At 37.7% G+C, this 18,889-nt stretch overlaps 1 pseudogene; it reads right to left on the bottom strand.

Moving 5' to 3' along the window:
- Positions 1-1,595: 1,595 nt before the first annotated feature.
- Positions 1,596-2,861, bottom strand: LOC107822275 (mitogen-activated protein kinase kinase kinase 20-like; annotated as a pseudogene).
- Between the last annotated feature and the right edge of the window lie 16,028 nt (positions 2,862-18,889).

Raw genomic sequence — 18,889 nt, 5'->3', positions numbered from 1 at the left:
AAATTTTGGATTTCGGATTGTATGTTGGATTTGGTAATAGAGATTTTTGGATATACTTTATATTTAATCCATTATCCATATACAATATAATAAGTCAACTCCCCAGCCATTAGATATTATCTCACATATTCAATACTAATTACTAAACTAATGTCAGAACATTTTCTATTTGGACATGGCCTTACTATTACTACTTTTTATCGGCCTTATTAATATATCTATTGCATTTCTTGATGATGATTTCATTACTTGAAAACTTTATTTGAATGATTGCAGTGAGAATGATAAACTTTTTAGGCAATTTACATGAATACTTTATTTGGATATTCAATTTTGTAAGAAGAAGAAATATCTCAACTTAATTATATAGACTTAAATTCGAAAATTCAAAATATCCAAACGATTAATCCGAAACCAAACTTAAAACATCCGATCCAATTCGAGATTATTTGGATTGTCATTCTTCAATCCGAAAATTAAAAATTTTAAACCGTAATTTTCATATCCAATTCGTTCTGCCATCGTCACCCCTACTGCCTTTACGGCTTGAGAAGGATATTTATCCGTGCAGGACTATGATATTTTTCTATATTTTGTGTTGTCATTAGAAATGTTTACTTCCAAAAATTCCTAATATCTTGCTGCCACTTAATGATTGTTGGTCCTTTTGAATATTCACAACATTATATTTTATACTCTCACCCACTTAAACAAATCTGCTAAGATTTCACCCGCTGTGAGCATGGAATGCCTTGTGTATCGGGCTGTCCTTTTTCTTTTCTTTTTTAAATCAACTGTGCTCGCTACCCATCATCAATTCTACCACGATGGTTAACTTTGGCAGCAGATGTAGTTTGTAATAACTACTGTGATGGGATAAAATTGGAATAGTGGTTAGCGTTAGTTGACTGAATAGTTAAAAAGTGAGGTGAGAAATTTAACTGATATACAGAGAGATAGTTAGAGTATAGAGACATCTGACTGAGTTTGAAGTCAGGTGTGGTTTTGTAATGATTCACTTGGTGATTAATAAAAATCCTTTAATTACCAAAACAAAAACAAAAAAAGATCATGTCAATTGCTTTGGATAGCAATTTAGTAATTAGGCCTCCTTTTACTTCCTTAGTTACAATAACTCTTTTAGGAATCAAATACTAAATTAACTTAGCAAAACCTAAACTTTTGTCGTACGAAGAAAGAATGCGAAGGATCAAATCATAGAGATAGCAGATCTTAAGAGGCGGGAAAAAAGGAACCTCGGCGACCCAGAGATCGCGGAGTGTGTGCCCGTGCCAAAAGTGAAGAAGTTTTCCTCTTCTTTTAGTCGAGCATGCCCGCCCTTTAGCAAACATTGTGTTTAATTTTACGTACAAATGAGGCTTGTTATGTTATTTGTTCTTACTCTAATATATTCTTTTATTCCATGAAATAAAAGAATATAACATAACTTTACATACATTAAAAACAGAATCTAGTCGGTGCAAAAGAGGATCTCTTTCTATATATCATGATCTAAGAAATACAAAATGCAACATATAAATATGCAAGATATGTTGAAATGAGAATGTACTCATGGCTGTTAACTAAAATTACATGCAAAAATCTGCCTTTTTGTGTAGATTGTTCAATACTACAGAAAATATAAACACAAAATTATTTTTGTTTAATACAAAGGGCTGCACCTGATCATCTTTTTTTTCTCACAGGCTGCCTACGTATCCCTAACTAATTCAATCTCCCATGGGGATCAAGCCCGAACGTAGTTCTATACATCAGTACAATTCTTTACATTTGTATACTCATTCTAATCAAAATTGATAATCAGCATCCTTCTAGTAGCTTTCTTCTTTTGTTGGATCTGCAATCCAACAGCTTCATTGGTTTTAGCTTATCCATCTCCGTACTATTGCAGAAATTGTCAACCAAAGGATCACTTTCACCGACACAAATACCGAATAAACAAAAGTGGGTTGAGTTCCTTTTTCCTTGTCTGCTTCTGCTCACGAACAACAACATTATCATCAGATGAAAGAAATGGATGCTTCAATAACATATCAGCAGTCCATCGCGATCTCGACTCCTTAACAAGACACTTTCTCAGAGAATCTTCCGCCACTTTTGACAATCTTTTGTTCTGCAAATTCGGTGATCCCATTCCAATTTTGCACAATAGATAAACAACGTTGTCAGCTTCACTGCAATCCCACACTGTCTTCCCTGTAACCATCTCAAAGACAGTGCACCCGAAAGCCCAAATATCGGCTTCAGGTCCGTACTCGTTATCAAGAACTGATTCTGGCGCCATGTACATAGGTGTTCCTTTGAGTCCGTGCTTTTTTTTCTGACTCTTTACTCCTCCAACCTTCTTCGCGGACCCGAAATCAGCAATCTTGGCAACTTTCTCCGTACCAACAAGAAGAATGTTATCTGGTTTAATGTCACGGTGAACGAAACCTCTTCCATGAATATGACTAAGCCCCAACAGAATCGATTTCGCATACTGTTTTACCTCAAAATCTTGCAACCCTTGCCTTGAATTTTGACCAATCCGATCAGCTAAACTTCCACCAGACGCGTACTCGAGCAACATGTTGTACAATATCTTCCCATCTTCTTCAGTAACATCAGCTCCGAAACATCGAATAACATGATCACAATCTTGAAACTCGTGTAGTAAATCTCTCTCTTTCTGTAACGATTTTGAACGCGAAAACAGGGCAGATTTTGCTGCGATTGTCGACGGAATATCAATGGAGAAGTCTGTTGTCGTTGCTGAAGTGACGATACCAAAACTGCCTCTTCCGATGGTTTTGCCTCTCGTCCATATTATTGGATGATCGGTAATCGCCACCATTGAATCAATTTTTCTCTTGCTCTCAATAGTAATTGATAACCTGATTTTTGTTTTGTTTTGGTAACTTACTGATATTGCTTTACTTATATATTAGTATGAATTGTACGTATGATTACGTGTTTCTTGAGTTACAAGCTAGGTTTTTTTTCCAAACTAAAGCTGTAAAGTTTCCAAAATTTGTATTTTTTCCTCTATTGTAATTTGTAACAAATTATTTATCACTTTTCCCAAGTAATCTGACTAATAGCTGTTAATTAATAGGTACAAATTATACAAAAGACATTAGAGGCATAGGAGAGCACTCTTTTTTTCCCCTATTCAGAAGGGACTTACCTTGACTCTTCTGAAAGGCTTTTTTTTTGGGGAGGATTTTGGTGGCGCCAAACGTTTTATCAAGTATACATCATTGTCATGTCGATTGATAATTAAGAAATACTATTTCCCGAGCAAACCTTGATATTTTAGGCCGTTTATTTTTCACTGTTGAAGGACAGTTTATGTACCAATTGAATTTTCCTTTCATTTGGATGCAAAAATAAAATAATTTGGGTCAAGTCTCAAACATAAATTGGAAGATTGACAAGATGAAATGAATAATTCATTTAAGTATTCTTTGTTCTAGCTTTCATAGGAATGTGAGTGGGAGATGTTTGGTGATAACAGTATTCTACATTGTCAAAAGAAACTATCAACAAAAAATATGTCTTTTTCTCATCTATAACTTTGGTGCATGTTAGCTTAACCTGCACCTGCCACGGGCAAGAGTGCTCGCATCCCATCCCAAAAGGCTCTAATGGCCAGGGAAATATCCACTTTGTATGGAATTGCTCAGCAAGGGCAGAAATCAAGCAATGGTAGTGAGGAAGTAGCAAGGAAAACTCAGTAAAATGCAAATCCAAATGAAATAATAACCCTAAGCAGTGAAACAAAAAAATCTCAGCAGATCGAAACACAATGAGTATGGTCTGAAGTGTTGGAAGAGGAGCTGGAAACGCAAAAGAAGCAAGGATCAATCTGGGATGACTTTGACATAGTAAAAGTTTCAAATGCTGGTTCTAAATTGGAATATGTAGCACGTAAAACACATGGTTAGTCCTCAATAGTAGAAATTGAATTGGATTATATTAGTTTTGAAATCAATTACTTGGGAGAAGCAGTAGTATTTTATGTGTTAAGGGCGCATCCCCCATTCACAGTAATATAGGGGTAAATCAAACGTTTGTGGGGGGAATATGGTATCGACAGAATTGCTATACTCAAAAATAGAGTGATAGTGGTTCGATTTGAGACAGAGGTAAGGAAGCAAGAGGGGATTCAGGATGGTATTTACCACTTTGATAATAAACCATTCATTGTAAAGGCTTGGACACTTGAATTTGGATTCACCAGAGAGGAATTGCTAACAGTTCCAATTTGGATTAAGTTTCCTGGACTGGACTTCAAATATTGGAATAAGAAAGGTTTGAGCAAGTTAGGCAGCTTAGTGGAGAAACCTATTATGGCGGATCAAAATATAGAAAAGAGGAATGGATTGAATTTTGTAGGGTTTCTAGTTGAGGTAGGAATGAATGCAAAACGGCCAGATGTAGTTCTCTTTCGAAATGAAAGAAGCAAGTAAATCAAACAAAAAGTCATCTATGACTGGAAGCCAATTCTGTGCAGTCATTGCTCTAAATATGGGCATGCAGAGGAAGTTTGTAGGATCAAGAAGAAGCTGGCAATGGAAAATGCAGAACAACATAAAGAGATGAACAATGTGGCACAAACAGAACCCAAAAATAATAAGAGTAAGGAACAAATTCCAGTGAACTCTGAATAAAGGAAGGAGGAAACAAGTACCAGAACTGATGGTAATAGAGAGCAAATGGTGGGGAGACAATCAGGGAAGCAAAAGAAAGGGGATATTACAAGCTGGCAGACCCCACTGAAAGTAGGAAAACCACAACAAAAGCAGCAACAAGTTGAGAACTCAAATTCTTTTCAAGTCCTGCACAGTAAAGAGGGCAGCATACAAAGATTGGGGGAGTAACATAAATAAGGGAGGCTAAAAAAATCATCCCATTGGGGATCGTTAATATGTTAAGTTGGAATCTTAGGGGATTAATATCCCTAATAAGCAAAAAGAGGTTAAACTCCTTTGCAATGAGGAATGAGTGGGGTTGGTTGGTCTATTAGAAACCAAAATAAAAAGTAACAGAATTGAGAAGCTAGCAAATAATATGTTTGTGGGGCGGAAGTACCTTACAAATCTTGAGTACCATTATAATGGTAGAATTTGGATTACTTGGAGACCTGATTACTACAAGGTCATTCCTATGAGTATGTTAGCTCAAGTAATCAAGTGTGAAGTTCATCACATTCCTCTTCAAATGACATTTGAATTGTGTTATGTCTATGCATGAAATACTAGAGAAGAGAGGAAGGACCTGTGGGATAAGTTAGTGTCTCGTAGCAGGGGATGTACAAGGCCTTGGATGGTTTTAGGGGATTTTAGCTCAGTCCTTAAAACAGAAGACATAATTGGAAAAAACCCTGTGACCTGGGCAGAAGTGAAAGATTTCCACAACTGTGTAGTAGAATGTGGCTTATTGGAGTTACCAGCACAAGGCAATAGGTACACTTGGAATGACAAACATGAAGAACAAAGGATATTCTCAAAGATTGATTGGGTGTTCATAAATGGGGAGTGGCTAGATGTAATGCCAGCATGTCGGGTCATATTTCTCCCAAAAGGAATCAGTGACCACTGTCCTGCAAAAGTATCACTGGTAAAGGAGAGAATTGAGTTCAAAAAATTATTTCAATTCTGTAACATGCGGTCTCAACACCCACAATTTAATACAATAGTAAAAAAGAGAGTGGGCTGACATAATTGAGGGCTGCAAAATGTATCAAGTAGTGAAGAAGTTGAAACTACTTAAGAAGAAGTTGAAGGTTCTAAAGTCACACTATTCTCATGATATTGTGAGAGAAGCAGAAGAAGATAGGAAGTTGCTTAAGCAAAGTCAGTTGAAACTTCAAAGGGATCCCTCAAATAAAGAGGTTTAACAGGCTGATTTCTTGGGTTATCAAAAGTTCAAACAGTCTTCATATTTGGCAGAAATGTATCTACAACAAAAAGGTAAATCTACGTGGATTAATCTAGGAAATGATAACACACAATATTTTAACTCAATTATACAGCATAGGAAGCTGAAACAAGCCACAATGCAACTTAAGGATGATACAGGCACATGGCAAACTGATCCAGGGACTATTGCAAACTTGTTTGTGGATTACTATTCTCAACTATTAGGAAGTAAGTCTACCTCTAGAGTCCAAGCTTTTACTAGCATTCTAAAAAATGGGCCCACTTTGTCAACTACTCAACATGTGGAGTTGCTAAGGCTAGTTGTGGATAAGGAAGTTAAAGAGGCGGTGCTCCATATTGACAGTAACAAGTGTTGATATTCAATTTTTTCCTATATATTTTATACACAAAATACTTTCAAAATAGCATATGTATGCATATATAAGTATGTCCAGATGTTTATTATTTTCCTTATTTTTTAAAGATTTTTAACTCGATTTATTGCCTTATTTTATCCATAAAACCCCAATAATTATTTTCAAAATTATCATATTGGTGATTTATTTATTGGATTCTTATATATATTCTAAAATATAGGTAATATAATTTTTGCATATTTTTACAAATTCATTTAGTATTTATAAAGTTAAATTGTATATAATTACAACATTAGCCTCTTTTAAGATTAATTACGTTTATATTCATAAAATTAGGTCTGGTACTTTTAAATAGTTAATTATATGCTATAAATCATTTTGGTACCTTTAATTTATTTTCAGAAATTAATTTATTATTTTTTGTAAATTAAATAGGGGAAAATGGCTATTTAAATGTTAGCCTAATTTTATTTCGATTATAGCCCAATTCTGACCCCAATTGAACTCAATTGAAACCATTTGAACCCCCGACCCAATTCCGATTTAATCTGACCCAAACCCATCTTCATAACCTGCCCACTCGTCCGTTTTGATCCAGGCCGTTGATCATTCAGATCAACGACCGACAACCATCCTTGCCTTTTTAATTCAAACGACCCCTAACCCTAGCCTCATTTCCAAATTCCGCCGCCTTTGAATCCTCTTCTCTCTCAACTCTTTCTCAAATACTCTCAAGCCCTAGCCGCCACCATCAACTTCAACCCTATAATACCTTCCCAAATCTATGGTTCCCAAAGTCATCGGAGACCTATATCCACCTCTCATGGCTTTTACGTGTTCGATTATTATGGTCTTGAGGCTAGATCTCGAAAGAGCTTGGTCTAGGCTTGTTCGATTGCAGTTCATGACTATTCTCTAGTCGTCTCCGCCTTTTTCTCCGGCCAGCCATGGCTATTCGAGTCAGACTCTTGACTCTCCTACTTAGATCGTTCGTTTTCAAAGTCTTTCTCACCACTTGGAGTTCTTCTGAAACCTTAGCCTTTAAGGTTCCTTCGATTTCTTTTTATATCTGTTTCAGATCTATGTTTGCTCTGAACTTCTAAGTGTTTTTCTCAAATTTTCTTTTAAAACTCCGCTTTCAAAACCCCTTATCTTTCCGATTAGGGTTTCTGTTAAGTTATGTCAAAATTTCTCGGATTCTTTGACATGTTTGGTATGTTTGCTTATATCGTTCTTCTACCTGAGTTTGCATGTTAAAACCCCTAATTTCTTTTAACTGTTCACTAAACGAATGTTTGTTTGCCTGATTTTGTCCTATTTGTTTGCAAATTATCTTTTAAAACTCTCCTATTGTTGAAAATCCCAGGGTTTTGGGTCTGAGACTGTTCGTTAAGTGCATGACTCGATTTGAAGTTCTTTATTTCGAAATCTTTTGCTCCCTTTGTATGATTCTTCTGATTGCTGGGTGTCTATCTTCTCTAAAACTCAAATATGCTCAAAACCCTAAGGGTTTTTCCTCACCTGCTACTGTGAGATCTTCGCATGTTTTTTATATTCTATGTTTTCTTCACTACTTGACCTATTGGACTGTTATGCTTCGAATATTGCTATCTACTAAATCTTTGTGCTACTGTTGTGTGTTATTTCTTTTTGCCAACAGGTCTAGCCTCGCATGTATAATGTTTATGCATCCTATTTATATGTTGAGTCTCCTTCTTTGACTAATTTTCAAACTCGTGACTAAGTTTAAACTTTTCCTTTGTGAGATTCTGATTTCACTCGCCCATTAAGGTTAATTGATTTCTTTCCTGTTTTGCCTTACTGAATCCTTTCCAAAATTAGAGTATCTATGTACCTAGACTCGAATTGCTTACTTGTTACTTTACTACTTTTTTTATGGCAACTTTCAGCCTGTTTTTTAATTGATTGCTTTCCTTATTTCGAACCTATCACTTCCCGTTAAGCAAGTGACCCCTTAATTAAGGGCAATCACTTGTATGATTGATTTTGAATCATGATTGTTTCCATGTTTGTAGCTTATTACCTCTTTCTTACTCGTTTTCAAAAAACTATAAATACCCGTTACTTCTTCTCTTTCAAAAATACGAATACTTTTAGTTCTGAACTCACACTTACACTCAAACACTCTCTCTTGCTTTACTACTACTTGTGTTACTACCTGTTTAGTCGGCTGAAAGCCAAGGCTATATTTCGAAGTCCTGTTACTTTTCTTTATTGCACTTTGCTTCTTTGACTGGTATGTCCAAATTAAGTTTTTCAGCACCAACAATAGCATGCTTACTTACTGATTTTGCATTCTTGTCTGCCTACTGCTTGTATTTAATTCAGTACCACTATTTAGCATGCTGTAATTTCCTTTCTCCTATTTTTGAATCAATGTATTATGAATTCCAAATCCCTACCCCAATGTGATTAATACTTGTGGTTAGTTTGGGGCATGACAGCATTGAATATTGCTAAGCATGAACCAAACTTTATCCTCCTAGGAGCATAACCTCCATGTTACCCTTATATGTTGTGTGTTCTGGTTGATTTACAAGCATGACAACACTCCATATTGTTGTGCATGCCCAAAATTAACGCATGCCTAAGTATATAAGCCCCCTTGCTATGGATTCCTAATCCCCTGCCCCTTTGTGTGAAGTTATCAATTCTTTGAAGTGTTAATGGCTGACTCCCCTCATGATTTCCCTCTTCTTATTTCCTCAGTTCTTAGAATTCAGTTTCTGTACTTTTCACTCTCTTCTTAGACTTAAGTTCTGTCCCCTCTCATGTGAGCCTTGCCTTGGGACCCATGAGCTCCCTCTGAACTTGGACACATGAGGGCTGACATTTTCACACTGCACTTGTCCCTATTCTGGTTATGGAACTTGGGTGTGAGCACTGCCCGGGGTCCTATTGAGGCCCTTAGGGAACTCTGACACACTCAAGGCTGAGAAAGGCTTTGGACCAATGGTATTTTGAGTTGGTTTATCTCATAACTCAGAGAGGAAGTCAAGAATCAGGATTCCTCTGGTTGTAACTTTTCTTTGTGCTTTTTCTGATGTAATTTATTAATCCTTCTTTGTAATAATTTGTAATGAACATTTGGGGATGGCTAGTGAAAAAAGGGTTGGGAAATTATGCATGCTCAAGGGTAGAAAACATGCCTATAAGACTATATTCCCTACTTGTTCAAATTGCATTTAAAAAATATACATATATGACTACATTCCCTACTTGTTCAAATCGTATTTAGAAAACATGCCTATAGGACTGCATTCCCTACTTGTTCAAATCGCATTTAGAAAACATGCCTACAAGACTGCTCCAATTCTGCATATTCACATTACATTTAGAAACCATGTCTATAGAACTTACTTATTCAACATCACATCTAGATAACCTGCCTATAGGGATTATCTAAAATTCTGCACATTTGTCACCATTTAGATATCATATTTTTTTAGGGCCCAATTGGTTATAACCCAGTAGCATGGTGAAATCAGTAACACATAGAAATCATGCCTATAGGGGTTTTTAAATAATTTTGAGTCGTTCCATTCACATTCAATGTTAGATATCATGCCCATATGGATTAGAGTCAGTAATAGTAGATACCATCATATGCAGAATTTGGAACTAGTCTAATTCAAATTCGTCTATTTAATAGTTCCCTTAGTTTCAACAAGGTTTAGAAAGCATGCCTATAGGATTTCAAGCAGTACGTTTTGAGTTATTATTGTTTCACCGCCTTCTGAATTAAGTATATATCATGCCTATAGGACCCCGTCTAAACATTTAGGAAAGATTTAGAGTAATAACTGTAAAATTGAATTTGCCTTTGTTAATTGTTACAACCAGCAGGCGGACTTGATTTGGACTTCTTATCTGAGTTATGTAATAAACTAATCTGCCTCAACTATTAACTTCCCTCGTCTTTTTGTGTTTTAAATCAGACCTAAAAAGTATGTGCAAGTCATGCTAGTTATGTGCTTTTGTTTTGAGGAGGTATACATGAGCCTTTTGTCTGTTTACATGCTTCCCAAATATATGCCATATTATCTGTTTTTGTATGTCGCCTTAGATTTTTATCCTTTGAAACCAATCAGCCTAATATACCCTCCCTTTAGGAATAATAGTCCTATGTGCCTCCAGGACTGATAGGAATGGGACGGGTAATAGCATGCAATAGTAATCGAGACCAATCCGCACTTTAATACCTTATCGGGGTGGGAAGGGTAGATATGGATATGATGACCGGTGCGCTAATGCCACATGTAACCCCTCTTTTGAGGAGTGATTACCGGGTATTGCATTGATGTGATCCATATTTCTTGTAAACCTAGGACCCCCTTTCTTTATTTCCCCTTTTTTTTCTTAAGCGTTGTAACTCCTTATTTAAAATCAGCTCTTTTAATTGCTCTTCCACACTTTGTTTACTTTCAAACTATTGTGCATTGAAATCCCCTCTTATTTGAGCCTTATCTGCTTATATGTTAATTGCACCCAAAATTCACAATAATTGTCTGGCTGGGAACCACACTAGTGGATCCTGAGGGGTGCCTAACACCTTTCCCTTGGGATAATTTCAAGCCCTTACCCAATCTCTGGTTACCTAAACAAACATAGAATTGAATCTCTATTGGTGTCCTAATGCACCTTAATCATTAGGTGGCGACTGTCACACCTCCTTTTTCACCTGCGCCACCGCAAAGGGGCGCAGAGGGAGTTTTTTCAATTAAAGGACAATCGAAATGAGATTTATTATTTAATTCAGAGTCGCCACTTGGGAGATTTATGGTGTCCCAAGTCACCGGTTGAATCCCGAATCGAGGAAAAGATTGACTCTGTATTACAATCTGCGAACCAGAAATCCGGATAAGGAATTCTGTTAACCCGGGAGAAGGTGTTAGGCATTCCCGAGTTCCGTGGTTCTAGCACGGTCGCTCAACTGTCATATTTGGCTTATTTATCTGATTTTAATATGTATTGAATCTATGTGCAAATTTTACTTTTTACCACTTTTATTATTATTATTATTTTTTAATGAGAATTGCAACGTCATGAAAACACGTCTCGAACAACGTCACATCAATGCACCCGTGGTTATTGACACATTTCGACTCCGTTGAGGTTTTGATTTAGGTCACATAAATGTCCACCCGAGTTTAAGAAAGTAATTTATTAAAAAGCGCACCTAAAGTGTCTAGCGTGTTGTTATCTTTGGGGAAGGCCATGAAGTTTGCTAGATGGCTCATCCCGAATTCTAGATGTTTCACTTTTAACCATTTATTAAGGGCCCCGCAATTTATGTATTTTTGTTCGGCGAGGACCGTCTCATTTATTATTTAAAGGGCAAACCTAAAAGCGACTATGATTTGCTATTTCTATTTTTGTCTCTAAAAAAGAAATAAAGAAAAGGCCCTAATTAACTAATACGTCAACAACCTTACTATGAGAAAGGTTGCCTCCAACATTGGGCCTACAAGGGCGTTTGCAGCCTGACGAGCCCGGGGTTCGAGCTTGGACGGGAACGTCGCAACACGAATCTGGGCAGCCCAATTGGTTCCAAACAAATCATCTAATGGCCCAGACCCAAACAGTACTTTATTTACATTATCAGTACTGAGCTAGTACTCGAATAACTTGGTTTTTAAACTATTGGGATACGGAAGTGAACTATATGAAATCCGGAGTTATTTGAACTTGTTTTTACAATTATTGGGACGAATCAATGCTTAAGAACTGTCATAAAAATAAACTCACACTAACCACTTTAATGATTCACGATTTCCTAATAGAACTGCTGAAGGACACATTGAGACTAAAAAAACCCATTCAAGCCTATCTTATAACTACTGAAATTAAACATGCAAGGTAGGCCTTTTAACTAAGGTTCTAAAAGAACTACTGAAATCAAGTCACACTATACAGCAGTAGTAAACCATCCAGGGAAATTTTGGCAGTCTACTACAATCCCCATACAGCCTGGTCATATATAAATTACATGTTAAGAATGAAACAAAACAGACATTCCAGGTTTTATCTCAATCCAAGAAAACTAAGCTATAATAGTCTATAGTCCAGTTATTGCATAGCCCAGTTCAGTTCAACCAACGCAACCATAAACAAGAGTCTAAACATCCTTAACGAACAAAACATTCAAATATATAAATTAGAAAAACTGAATTAAATTAAAATCTTCAGGCTTCAATTACAAGTTCATCATTTACATTTCAGCTTCACAATTATTGAAGTCAAGATGTGTACCTGGAATTGGAACAGAAATGAAGTAGAAGAAAGATCAGCAGCAGCAGTAATACGAACAGCAATACAACAACACCCACCAACAGCCCAGTAACATGCAGCAAACCCAGGTGGATTTGAAACCAGTTAAAACCAGAACACTCAAACTTAAACAGCTCAAACGACCTCAAAAATGAAATCAGAAAAAAAAAACACTACTGCCACACTACACCCAAACTCATCTTAAGCTATCTCAAAACCTATTTGTATTCAAACTTTGAACTCTTTTCTCTCTCTTTTCAGATTGTTCTTCCCTTCTAAAGTCTGCCCCCAAAAGAAAAACCAGACCAGACTAAAGAAAAATCCCCCTTCAGATTTTTTAGCCTCAACTCTGTCCGAAACAAAAAAACCTAGCCCAGACTAAAGAAAAAGCCCCCTTCAGATTTTTTCAACCCCCACTCTTCTGTTTAAAAATGACTCTATATATAACCCCCAAAGCAGGCCTGCCCCCTCTACCTTATCAGATTTTTGCCCATGATATTCCCTTACAGTCCATTATCAAGTGTCTTGTGCCCAAAGGTAAGGGCAGCTTATAATATTCAATTAATCCCCTATGCTTTTATGTTTTGTTCCCCACTAATACTAAACAATTCATTAGTTTAATGGCACTTTAGTATTTCACTGACAGCCCACTTAAACTAGCCATTTTTAACCTTTTTAATTCCCAAATTACCCTCCTAAAGCCCCTGAAATCACTGTCCTACCCAATCCCTTCCACTGGTAACAACCCCAAATAGCTATAGCCAATCCAAACTATCAAATTCCTAACCACTGACTCCTAACTCAACTGGACAGATTACAAAACTTCAGATTTGAGCAAATAATAGACTCTATGATAATCAACTAGACAAGCAATCAACAGCATGAATTGCAAGCAAGGGGAATCACACACTATAGGATAAGTTTTAATTCACAACAATTTGGCTAAACCCAACTACTATCAACATGTGACTACAAATGAGGCAAAGAAAGTGTCATGAAATGAAACCTGATTAATAACATGAGTCTAAGCTCAGACAATCATGAACCATTTCCTAAGCATTAGGTCTATTGTATAGGCTAACATTACTAATTAAGGGATCACAATGACAACATAATTGGTAGCCTGAACTTGAACAAACTAAACAGACACGAATTCAACCAGTTTGGACTTTAGACTAATGAAACTAAACAGACACACACTCGCAAACTGGCCCAAGTTTGGACCTTAGACTACTGATCATAAGTCAAATGGGAAATTAATGCCAATTTACAGAAGGGGAAAGGACAAAGTAAGCAAACGGAACTGCAGGAGTGAACAACCAAAACTGGGTGTAAAAGACTTACTCGAATCACAATTCAATAAAAACTCGAGGCTCTTCCCCTTTTCAAGCCGAGACAGGCTTTAACCATGTGTTTTCGAAGGAAAACAGCATGGCTAAAGTCAGTCCCATGCTTAAAATTTATGGAACCTGGCCTGCCTAACTTCGATCTGGAATCTGAGCTACCCCACGATGATTTGAACAGAGTCAATCAGAGATTCATGGTGAGGGGGTCCAGGAAATCACAGGGTGTGAATTTGGTGGCATTTGAACGGATTAGGGTTTGGGTCGATTCCTTTGATTTAAGATTCGAGGAGATCGGGGGTGATTCGAAGCATACTGAGCGTGGGACTAGAACGAGGAAGTTTTGGGGAAGCTGTAGTGTGAAATTGGAGGCTTTTGGACGAGATATGTTTCCGGCCTGATTTTCGATCTAAAATTCGAAGCACATGGCTGGGATTCGAGGGATAAGAGTTAGGGATTCGAAATGGGGAGGTCGAGAAGAATCCATGGTGTAAAAATGGGGTCGTTTGGACCACCGGAACCGCCGTGAGGCAATTTCTGGTGGGCGGAGGACGGTGGTTGAAGGCGGCGGATATGTTTGGTCTCTGAAGCTCAGAGATGAAAAGGTGGGGAGCTTGGTTTAGGGGGCGGGGTAGGATTTAGGAATATATACCAGGTGGTGAATTTAATCCCGGCCGTTAGATCAATTCAGATTAATGGCCAGGATTAAGGAGATTAACCTAATACGGTGTCGTTTGGTTTTGTGTTGGGGTCGGGGTCGATCCGGGTAGCGGGTCGGGCCAGGGAATGGGTAAAGGGCATTGATCTGTGACCGTTGGATCAAGTCGTATCAACGGCTTTGATTAAGAGTGACCAAATGACGTCGTTTTAAGACGTCTCTGACCAGGCCAAACTGGACCTGGTTCATGGGTGATTTGAGCCTGATTTTTGCACTGAAATCGGCCCAATGTCCACTCTTTTTCTTCTCTTTTTTTTTCTTTCATTTTCTTTTAATTCCTTTTCAACTAAAATCCTAATTGAATTGTAACATTGACAATTAACTTAAAACATTAACTCTTAATAACAGCTATCACATGCAATTAAACACGCAATAAAGATAAAATCACACAATTCGGACATTAAACGCCAAAAAATGCAAAGTACATATTTTTTGTAATCTTTCCATTTTATAAAGCAAACTTTATTGTTTGATTAATTCCTAAATTGTAAAATTAAATCCTAAATGCGCATGAAACACATATTTTTGTATTTTTATTAATTAAAGTAGAAATAAACATGCATAGACAAAAATACAAATAAATCACAAACAACACAAAACCATTTTATTTTGAATTTTTGTGGGAGTAGTTCTTGTAGGGCAAAAATCACGTGCTCACAGCTGCCCCTCTTTGTCCGGAAACATGACGAGTTTCCGTGCAAAGATAAAGTGAGCAGATACGAGCGATTTTTGCCCGTTCGGCTACTCCGTGTGAAGCATTTTTTGAAAGATTTGACCGAACCTCTGCTTCAAAGGTTTCCTACATATCCCCGGCTAAAAGAGAATCAGGTCAATGTAGTTCGGGCAATTTTGGTAGCTGGGACTACCCTGGAGCTGTGGATTTACTATTACTGTTGTTGTTGCTGCTGCCGCTACTTACTGACATCCTTGTTACACCTTGATAAAAATAAAGAAGTTATACTAAGCTATAGTCTATGAATTACAAAGATTTATTCTCAAACTTGGTCATATGACTGTTGTTGCCTTGTTGCTTTGCTGTCTTGTTGTCTTGTGTTTCCTCTGATGTTTCTTTGCTTCTGACTTGACTCGTATTCTCTCTTGATTGCCGAATTTGAACTGCTTATTTCCTTCTGGTGAGCTTCGAATTACTTTTCCTTCTAAGCTTGAACTGCCTTCTTCTGACTAGTGGTGCCTTCCTTCCGACTTCTGAATTTTAACTTATGCTGGGGAGTTTTTGTTGTAACCCTCCGCTTTACTGACTTCAAACTTCAATGTATTTCCCTATTATATGGGCGGGCTCTCAGTTTCAAAACATGAAAATAAAACGCCATTCCTTTATTCAGGCGAGCTCCTGACCTCAACAACAACTTCGAAAAATAAAGCGTCATTCCTTTCTTCAGGCGGGCTCCTGACCTCAACAACAACTTCAAAAAATAAAGCGTCACTCCTTTCTTCAAGCGGGCTCCTGACTTTAACAACAACTTCGAAAATAACACGCCATTCCTTTCTTCAGGCGGACTCCTAACCTCGACAACAACTTCGAAAATAAAACGCCATTCCGTTCTTCAGGAGGGCTCCCGACTTCGACAACAACTTCGAAAATAAAATGCCATTCCTTTCTTCAGGCGGGCTCCTGACCTCAACAACAACTTCGAAAAATAAAGCGCCATTCCTTTCTTCAGGCGGGCTCCTGACCTCAACAACAACTTCGAAAAATAAAGCATCATTCCTTTCTTCAGGCGGACTCCTAACTTCAACAACAACTTCGAAAAATAAATCGCCATTCCGTTCTTTAGGCGGGCTCCTGACTTCAACACCAACTTCGAAAAATAAATCGCAATTCCGTTCTTTAGGCGGGCTCCTGACTTCAACAACAACTTTGAAAAATAAATCGTCATTCCGTTCTTCAGGCGGGATCCTAACCTCAACAACAACTTTGAAAAATAAAGCGCCATTCCGTTCTTCAGGCGGGCTCCTGACCTCAACAACAACTTCGAAAAATAAAGCGCCATTCCGTTCTTCAGGCGGGCTCCTAACCTCAACAACAACTTCGAAAAATAAAGCGTCATTCCTTTCTTCAGGCGGGCTCCTGACCTCAATAACAACTTCGAAAAATAAAGCGCCATTCATTTCTTCAGGCGGGCTCCTAACCTCAATAACAACTTCGAAAAATAAAAACCCATTCCTTTCTTCAAAACTACTTCCCTCAAAACTTGTATTGTCTTCCTTCTTCAAAACTACTTCCCTCAAAACTGGTGTCTCATTTCTCTGCGAACTGCTGGGGATAACACTTTTTCAAAAATATGTTATCTTACTCCTTCAAAGGCTACTTCCCTTAAGACTGATGTTTCATTCCTCTACAAACTGTTTCCTTATGCAAAACTGGTCTTCCTCTTCTTCTTTTTTTCTTCTTTTTTTTCTTTTCTTTTTCTTCTTCCTCCAAAGACTACCTCCCTTAAAACTCGTGTTATCTTCCTCCTGACATTGCTTTCTTTAAAATTTGTTTTGCCTTCTCTCGAAAACTGCTGGGGATACCGCTTTTCACCAAACTTGTGTTAGACTTCCCTAAAATTTTCGAAATGAACGAAAACTTTCTGCCCCGGTTTGACAACCTTTCTTGCGGCGCATCTTTCCGTCGTCGGTAACATTCCATGTCCCTGCTGGAAATCAAAGAAAATTTGTTCAGTTTTAAACGTGGTGGTTAGTTGTGATTCTCCTGTTGGGGATGCTATCAAACATTTTCCCATCTATGCATTGTCTGGCCATCTTGCAGCTTGGCTGATGCCTTCCGACCTTCTTGACGATTCCTTATTCACAAACCTCGTGTATTTTCATGACAACTGATTTCACTTGAAGATCTTGCATGTTCATTGATTAACCACTCCCTCCATCGTCTATGTTACTGAAATACCTTTTCCCGGTGCAGACCCCATATCTTCTTTTGCGGTACTGTCCGTGCACTGGCATTTCCCCAACCTTTGAGTCTCCTATGAATTTCCCAAGTTATGTCCATCGCTCTCTGCGTTGTTCTTTCTTGATTTTTCCACTGGACTTGGCCTTATAACCTTCGATTTCTGCTGGGGATATCCTGCTTGACACTGGTCCACCCTTTTGTCAATCTCATCATCGAATATACCCTTGGTTCAATCACCCTGGCCCTCCTTTTGTTGCACTGTCCCTGAATTGATATGGACCAATCTTGGGTATTTTGCGCGAACCTCAAAGCATGTTGACCATTACTAGCTCATTGTGCTTGTTCTTTCCTGACTTATACCACTTTGATGTACTAGTCAGATCTCGTCTTGCATAATTGGAAAGCTGATGGCAAATTTTGAAATCATTCCTCACTTGTTCTGACCAAAGAGACTCAAGAAGAAGAAATGACAAAGGTAAAAGGAACGGAGTAAAAGACAAAAGGAAGAGATGACTCCTAACGAGAAAAACTACAAAGTAAAACCTATCAGATGTGGATACCAACTCTATTGGCCATGACATGCACATGTGGCCTGTCGTTAATCGCCTTTCACAATCTTCGTCTGGTGCTTTCCTATTTGATTCTCAATATTTATTCGACTTGTAGTGCCCGAAGGGTTTTTTCTATCAAGCCTCTCTCATTTTGGTTTTTCTCTCAACTTATAGCTGCCTCAAGGTGCCCGTGAAGGTTTTCACCGATAAGACTCTCTCATTTTATTACTTTTCTGTCGGGGATCAGAGTGTTATTTTCGAATTCCATTTTCATGACTTGGAATCTTCCGAAGACTGGTCAAAAGGTCTTTCTTTGGACCGTAACGTGGGATTTTGGATAGGGCTAGAAAGAAAGGGTATTAGCGGCTCAAAACGAATCTATTTGGGTTCAAAATTTACAACCTTCGGAACCAGATTTCTTTACATCAAACACAACTTCTGCCCCAGTTTCTTGCTTGGGGATTTTTGATTTTTTGTTACACTATGACCGAGCCGTGAAGCGCCTACGTATCCTCTTTGAGGAATCAGGTCAAACGTAGTTCCCAATTCTTTTTTTTGTTTTCCTTTCCACTTATTTATTATTTTCTCTTCTTTTTCTTTTTCTTTCTCTTTTGCTCACTTCTCCTTTCTCTTTTCTCTTTTATTGTTTTGTTGTTTCTGTTGTTTTCTTTTCCTTTTTTTTCTTTTTTTTCTTTATCTTCCATGCTTGTGTTTTCTAATCTTTGCTACTGATTTCGAACGAGGGGTATGAAAGAAAACCAATAAGGATCA

This window comes from Nicotiana tabacum, chromosome 5 (assembly GCF_000715075.1).
Source record: "Nicotiana tabacum cultivar K326 chromosome 5, ASM71507v2, whole genome shotgun sequence".
NCBI classification, from domain to species: domain Eukaryota; kingdom Viridiplantae; phylum Streptophyta; class Magnoliopsida; order Solanales; family Solanaceae; genus Nicotiana; species Nicotiana tabacum.
Note: the sequence above shows the minus strand (reverse complement) of the source record. Positions and strands in the feature narration are given on the sequence as shown.